This window comes from Curcuma longa, chromosome 16 (genome assembly GCF_044706935.1).
Source record: "Curcuma longa cultivar G26 ecotype Majalengka, Jawa Barat chromosome 16, ITB_CL_G26_1.1, whole genome shotgun sequence".
NCBI lineage: Eukaryota > Viridiplantae > Streptophyta > Magnoliopsida > Zingiberales > Zingiberaceae > Curcuma > Curcuma longa.
This window is the reverse complement of record NC_133876.1, coordinates 4497560-4506391: the sequence shown is the minus strand read 5'-3', so window position 1 is coordinate 4506391 and position 8832 is coordinate 4497560.

The window sequence follows — 8832 nt, the reverse complement described above, 5'->3', positions numbered from 1 at the left end:
AAGTGCATGTAAAGGTAAATTAGCAGGAATAGCAAGAACGTACAGTCCAAAATGGATATCTATAAAACAAGTAAATAATACACAACAGGTAACAAGTATCAGCAGATAACATGAATCAAGGTAATAAGACATGGTATATCAATTGAGACAATAAAGAAAGATCAATACTGTGCAACAGTATAGGAATCATGTGTATGTAATCATGTGCATGTAATCATCTATGTAATGTTACGCAGTGCAACAATCATAGCAAACAAGTGCAACAACCACAACATATGAATAAAGTAAACTATGTAATAACCTACCAACGAATGCATGTAAATATGCAACAACCATCGCAATCAATTGCAAGTCACTGTCTGCACTCGACATCACCAATCTCCCCCACAGGGCAATGAAATGGGGCGCACAACAGGACATACTGCAAGGCTCCAACAACTAACCACCACCAATCTAGTGGAGAGTGGACAGTGTAGCAGGAGGGTAATATAGCTAGTCCTGGTCGCACCCAACTATAGTGCAACATATCCTCTCGGCCTTGTATCTCACCACAACACGGTGGTAGGCAAGAGCCAACAAGAACAGCCAACAATGCTGTCAACAACTACTACCACTAAATTGGTATCAGACAGGTTCAAAAATGCAACGACAAATCCGGAAAACTACATACGGACCGGAAACCATGCTTTGATACCACTAAATTATCATATCTCGAGAAGGCCATCTGAAAAATTTTGACAGCATCTCTCCTGTAACTATGATAATTTTCCTGAATACATGTATATATAAAGGCCAACACGGCCACAATAAGGACTACAAGTCCTGAACACACACATCACAGATGCATACATTTATACTAAGGCTCACACGGCCACAACTACTAACAATTATGCATATAATCAAAACAGCAAAATATGACATCTATAAATGAAAACATGCAACCACAAATGTAAATCCAGAAAATTCGATACTCACAACAAGTTTATAAGTCCACAACTACAACCATATCGAATGCAACAAAAATCCGAACAAACCAACACATACAAATATCCTCCGATGTGAGATGGAAGCAGCTGACCAAATCTCCAAGCTCCAAGTAAACCTATCTGCTACTTGGGGAGAAAATAAAGCAACCCCAAGATTTGGGTAGTGAGCATTAGATACTCAGTGGGTACATAAAGATGTGCAGGTAAAGGTAAATCAGCAAGAATAGCAAGAATGTACAGTCCAGAATGGATATCTATAGAACAAGTAAATAATACACAACATGTAACAAGTATCAGCAAATAACATGAATCAAGGTAATAGGACTTGGTATATCAACTGAGACAATAAAGAAAGATCAATACTGTGCAACAGGTATAGGAATTATGTGCATGTAATCATATATGTAATGTCACGCAGTGCAACAATCATAGCAAACAAGTGCAACAGCCACAACCGTATGAATAAAGTAAACTATGTAATAACCTCCCAACGAATGCATGTAAATATGCAACAACCATCACAATCAAATGCAAGTCACTGTCTGAACTCGCCATCCCCAATCACCCCCAGGGCAGTGAAATGGGGCGCACAATAGGACATACTACACAGGATCCAACAATTAACCACTATCAATCTAGTGGAGAGCGGTCAGTATAGCAGGAGGGCAATATAGTCAGTCCTAGTCGCACCCAACTATAGTGTAACATATGCTCTCGCCCCTGTATCTCACCAAAACACGGTTTCGGGCAAGAGCCAACAAGAACAACCAACAATGCTGTAAACAACTCCTACAACTAGGATGTGGATGTCATGATGATCACCCCAGCATATAATAACTACAATTAATTAGCATTCTCAACAGGAATCAATAGAAGTCAACATATGTCAATGGTATCGTAGTTAAGACTATTTTAACCATGGATAGATCAAACAGTGATTGTTCAACATGTATCAAGCAACGAATCATACTAATATCAAGAGGGTAAATGACATAGATAACAAGAGTATCAATAATAGATCATCACAAGGTCCACTGATAGGTATCAAACAACGATTACGAACGACAGCATGGATATCAACAGGATAAATAAACTAGCAATATAGGTCCACTGAAAAATAAACCTATATTGACCAAGTACAGGTACCCACCTGAATCAGATGTCTATCAACAATAAAATCCCTAGAAAAATAATACTCTGTGTAATAGGACCAATCAAATCAAGGTCCTGCAATAAACAACCACACAACACTTACTACAACGATATTGTATCAAATTACAATAATTAAATTCCATAGTTTAATCCAACTCATCCAACTAAACCTAACCCATGGTTAATGATCAACTTAGCATTTTACTTGCAATTAAGCTAATGGAAATTCATAATTCTCTTTGTTACAACCGAATCCTAATAAATCAATCCCAATTCTAATTTATCCAAGCCATGAACAGAACTTCACAGCTCCACCAACCATCAATCAAAGAATTTACACCTAACCTCCCAACCTCACATCTGATAACTCAACACATGGAAAAGAACCCATCACAGTTCAATTCAATAAATCCAAAACCCATCCACTAATCGATCACTACAAACTCACAGATTCATTATAACTGATCCAACACAACCCCAATTCATAAATCAATTACAACCCAATCATACAATACCCGGCTCAATACTCCATCAACAGAACAATCCCCAAATCCAGATTATATCCACAAAATCCATTGCAAGTTAGGGAAAACTTAACCAAATCAACACTTACCTCAAATCGAGCTCCGACTCTCCTTTCTTGATCGATGCCACCGTCCACAGATCGACCCCAAATCCAGATTCAAAAATCACTCTGTAAAAATCCAAGAGAAATCCCTACGAAACAGGAATTCGAGCTCTTACCATCTGTAATCCCCTAGGAATTTTAGGGTTAGAATTAATCAACCCTAAAATTAGCCAAGCCATTTAGGTTAATGAGCTCAGAGCTAGAATTATATTAAACCCATTAGGTTTGGTAGGTCAGTTTTGGACCCAACTGAACCAACTTGGTTTGGTTCGTTATGGAAGAGATTTTGATAAAATAAAATGGATGAAAAGATTGGTCTTGCGAAGACGAATCCAACAAAATTGGTTTGAGTCAAATCCGAGGTCGTTTGGTTAGTAAACCAAGTGAACCAAGATTTAATCCGGTTTGCTACAGTAACCGGTTCAATCGTTATAATAAATCTTAGGTTTTTAAGTTGGTTTAGCCAGTAAACCTAATTTAATGGCGCCGATTAGGGTTAAACCCGGTTTGGGTTACTGTTACTCCTCTTTAAAACACGGGAAATCGTGATTTTTCCCTCGATTGCTTGTGCCGCGCCTCCCTTTCTCCCCCCGTGCTTCTCCTTCTCTTCTTCCTCCTCTGTCCCTGCCCGGCCGCTGGATCCCGACGCCGTAGCCTTGCCGCCGTGGGTGCTAACCTCCGCGAACTCAGCCCGCCGCTCTGCCTCCTCCTCTGCGGCTGCCGTCCCCTGCCGGAACGTCGCACGCCGTGTCTCCGCTGCTCGACGCCCGTCGCCGAGCGCTCCCCTGACCGCCGCCCCTTCCTTCCAGATGCCGCCGTATGGAGAAGACCAGCACCCAACCATCGTCGTTGCTGTCCCCGTGAAGAAGAAGTCGCCGTTGCTCGCCCCTCTGCAAAGTCGCCGCCGCCAGCAACCTCATCAGTCTTCTGAGTCGTGATGGCTGAACCACGATGCAAGCTCCAGGCAGGACCCTGTAGTGGTGATCCGAAACCCTAGAGGCCGCAATCTTATGATTGGTTTTGGATCTAGGGCATGATTAGACCAGATCTGAGGTGAGCTCTTTCTTGATCTAGTTAGATTTTTGAATTTATTTGATCCTGGTTGCTGTGGTGGAACCAAATGATCGATTAGTGTCATTGTTCATCGTTGGGTTAGATGGATCTGTTTTAGGGTTTTAGATGAAGTAAGGGTTATTAATTGAAGCTAGGTTTTTCTGATTTGAAGTAAACCTTTGATTCTGGTTAGGTTTGTACTGGATCAGCTTCTAAGATTCTTGGAATCTTGGGATGTACGTGTTCTGGATTTGTTCAATTGTTGGCATTGAGATCCTAATTAATTTGTTGAAGTGTTGGGTTCAATTAGGGAATTTATGGATCTATTGTGGATTTTGTTTGTTAGAGAATTAATTGTAGGTTCTGTTCGGTTGTTTGTTATTGGATATGATCTGTTAATAGATCTAATTGGGTTGGATCCATTGATGGATCTGATTTGGTTGGATCCGGTTAAGGTTAACCGTGGATTAGGTTAGGGTTTGACTTATTGTAGAATATAATATATTATGATATTTAGTGGTGTTGTATGTTTTAATTGGCAGGACCTTGACTGTTGGATTCTCCAAGTTCTCTTGCTGATACGGACTATTTACGGAAGGCGGGTATCTTGTCTCTGACTTATCTATTTTAGATTTGTCGTACTTAGACATGTAGAGATTGTTAGCTACCAGTGATAGTATATTTCCAGTTCATATAGATTTTTATTTGATACCTATGGTCTGATTATTTATTTGTTATTCCTTTGTCTGGATATCATGTGATACATTCTATATGCTACTGCTTGCCTGTTATACATCACCTTTTCTGATGCACATGCTATACATATGACTTCGTACCTCAGTAGTACTAGTGTAGTATGCATGATGGATTGTAGGTGGTTACCTGTGCTAGGGTTAGAGTTCATGTTGTATTATGACACACTGGCCAGCATACTGTCCATTCGGTCACGCATTAGCGATGACGTCAGAGTGCACAGCGGTTATACCCCTACCCATATGACCGCACATACCAGTGCTGGATCTGACGGGCATATTCAGTTCCCACGCGACCTCACCTATCGGTGATGGATCTGACGGGCATATTCAGCGACCTCACCTATCAGTGATGGATCCATATTCAGCCCCACGCGACCTCACCTATCGGTGATGGATCTGACGGGCATATTCAGTTCCCACGCGACCTCACCTATCGGTGATGGATCTGACGGGCATATTCAGTTCCCACGCGACCTCACCATTCGAGTGTGATGGATCTGACGGGCATAGTTCCCACGCGACCTCACATCTCGGTGATGGATCTGACGGGCATTTATCATTGAGGACCCACGCGACCTCACTTTGGTATGTAAGGATCAGATGGGTAGCAGGGGTGACCAGGACATGTGTCTTGTACTTGTGCATGATATAGGGATTCTTTGGTGATATTGTCGCATTCAGGTTATCTGCATAGGTTGGATATGTATATACAGGGATCGTATGGATTTGTTAGGGATCATGTTACCTATGATTATATCGTTAGCATGTTCTGGTGAGTGTATATACACTTGAGTTCAGATTTTATTCCTGTCATTTATCTACCGGTATTTCCATTACTGTCTGCTAGCTATTTGATACATGTCTACTTGATACCCGCTGAGTTCGTTTGAACTCACTCCGTTTACCCGTATGTCTATTTCAGGTTGATGTCGTATGGAGAGCTGCACTGCTAGTCCCTGGAGATCTATTTGTTTCTTTTCTTTATATTTCCCATATTATCGGTTTCTCGGACTTATTCAGACTTAGTTTACCCTATTTGTGATTTGGAGTTTCAGTTTTGGATGTCGATCGGATATTTTGGGATTCTTTCTGATTTGGTTATACTTGTTGATGTGGATCGTATTATATCTGTGTGGTTGTGCTTGTTTTCGCTGCATGGATGGTGATAGTGATCCTGTGGATCATTATGTGTTGGATATATATGCTTGTGGGGGTCACTTTTATTTATTTATTTCTGTCACTACATATCCATAGCCTGTTATGGATTTATTATATCATGTATGTATTCAGGGAAGTCAATTGTTACAGGGGAGATGCTGCCGAAATTTCTCGGAAAGCTGTCTCCCGGGGCGTAACACCGTCGATCTGAATCAAGCTTCGCCGTCGGTTCTCACCGATCGTCTTCTTTTCCTCTTCGATTCTCGTCGATTGCAGCTGCCACAAATCAGTGGCCAGCCCCTTCTCAGCTCGCCACGATCCATAACTCCAATACTAGGCTGTCAATGATCCACCTCCGCCTTGGCACGGCTATGCACGCGTCAGAGAAGAAGACGAGGCAGCTTCCGTGTGATCGAAGGAGACATGAGAGGTTTCACGATCGGGAGATGAGTCGCGATTTCTGTAGCTTATAGGTTTCTTAACGGGTTTCTTAAGTCTTTCCTTAACGGGTTAAGAACCAATAAGCATTAACCCTTTAATCTAATTCAACAACCCTTTAACCCTTTAATCCTATTAGATGATTTAAGACTTAATCAACTCAATCAACTTTTAGGGTAAATTTTTAATTAACCATCTTAATCTTCCTTTAATCCCATAAATTTTAAGTTTAACTTTATTTACAAATAAACCCCTAATTTTTGGTATTTTACAATAAAAGTTAGCAACTATTTTATCTTTGTATGCTTTTTTAGATATTTTATACACCAGAAGGTTAGCTACTGAATGAACAAGGAGTTTATGTTGCTGAGACTGTTGCTACTAAAAATTCTAGGCAACCAAAAGACCATTTTAAGGTTTATGGTGATCTAGATGGATTGATATGCTTACATGACTTAACATGTACTTTATCAAGAGTTTAAATTTGTGCAAAATACAATGTTGCCTTCCCTTATCAAAGGGGAATGCACCAATTGAGTACAAAGAGATAAGTAAAAAGGAATCCATAAACAAGGTGAAGAAAGACACAGGAAAGGGTAGCAAGAATGAGAAATCTTATTGAAGACATGATTGTTTTGCTACTGATGTTGAAAAGTAACATGTATGTTTTTATAGTTCATGTGGAGAAGGCAAAGACTGCCAAGGAGGAAAAGAGGGAATTATTGCTGAAGGAGGAAACGACTATCCATCATAGGGTTAAGCTTATTCAAAAAAATCTATCAGTTATGCTTAGGACTCTTGGTCAGATGGTTTTTTTCATAATCTATCAATTGAATAAATGGTCATTAGTACTTGTGTTTTTTAGTTATTGGCAAAACAGAGATTTAGTTTGGCAATTTTATTTCTCATGTTCAAACAATTTGTTATAGGTGAAATACATTAATCCATTACTGCACTCATCAATTGTTGGAGATGCAGCATTTGAAACTATGGTAAATCTTGCTTGTTGTCTAGGCCCACCTCTTTCTAGCTGGGCAGACGAGATAGCTGCATCTTTGCGTTTAATTTCTATAAAAGATGTACATGTTAGTCTTGGAGCTTAACCCACCTTCTTGAAGGTCAAGTTCCCAAAGGCCCTTCATTGGGTATTTTTGAGCAAATAGTTGATGGTCTATCAATGTCATGTAAAGTTGGACTTCTTCTAGCAGATTTGTTTACCTTATATTTATGTCTAGATATTCTTTTAAACGCTCCATTTCTGCTAGGTAATCGAGCATATTCTGCTTTCTCCTAAGAAGATTACACTTCACGATGACTTACTTCACATACTATCTTTGCATTTGGATCCTATATTGCCACTCCCTACGCCACAGATGCTCTTGGTCAGATATGAATACCTTGGTTTTGTAATGAAGATCAACCATTTTATATTCTAATTTTCTTGTTTCTTGTTGACTCTTCACAATTTTTTCCAAGTTCTTTATCATGTCCTTGGTGTTATTCCAGCTTATCAGCCACTAATTGGGCCTATGTTGAATGAGTTATGTCTTTGTATCCAAGTTGGCCAAAGTGAGTAAAATGTGATTTTGTTACTTAAAAGTACAGATTTTTTATATTCTTTTTTGTTACTAATATTTTTGTGTAATTTAGGCCCTTTTTGGAGTTTATGCTAAGGATTTGCATGTGCGACTTGCTTGCATGACCACTATAAAATGCATTCCTTCTATCCCTGGCCATGTGCTTTGGAATGATGCTTTGATCACGACAGGTATTTGGATTGCTTCGCATGATCCAGTCTAGAAAATATATTCCTTCTATCCTTGGCCATGTGCTTTGGAATGATGCTTTGATCACGACAAGTATTTGGATTGCTTTGCATGTTCTAGAGAAGGTCGGTGAATCTTTTTCCTGACAATTTAATGTACACATAAACTATGCTTATAGTTCTTGTTCACCTGATTTATTTATCAAGATATCTAAATCATTAGATGAAATATGTAAGGTTTATGTAGTTAACATTTGGTTGACTAATTCTATTGCCAAGGTTGTACATGTAGAACTAATACATATCTTAGTCTGTAAAATGCATTGCACCAGCACAACACTTTTATGTTGTAAGAGTTGATTGAGCTGTATAATGGTCTTTTCGATTTATATTGCTAGTCCCCTATTCTAGGCATTGTTGGTTAAATCATCTCCTCGAAATGTTAAAGCATTTGATGAGTTGTATATGGTCAATAAAGGTAGAGTCAGTATACTACTAATTTGAGCCCCATTTTATTAATATTCTTTCAGTTCTGAAGAAGGTTGTGGACCTGAATTTCTTTCTAGTTTTTTTCTTTAAATATGATAGTGAAATTGACCATCCATTTCCTAAACCTTCTCATCATACCCCTTAATAATGTATCATTTATTGTGTTAGTTGAATAATCACATTTATGCTCCACTGGCTTTATGTTTTTCAACTGAAAAGTTAGGGCTTATCTTGAACTGATTCATTTACAATGCCACATGGTTCTAATCAAATATTTGATCCGTCTTTTCACTGTCTGATGTTTTTCTACAAATTGAGTTTTCAATTTAACTCAATCAATGATGAAATTCTCAATACATGTGCAATGGTGATGTTAGAATGCTTTTTGTTTGACAAATTTTTATGCAA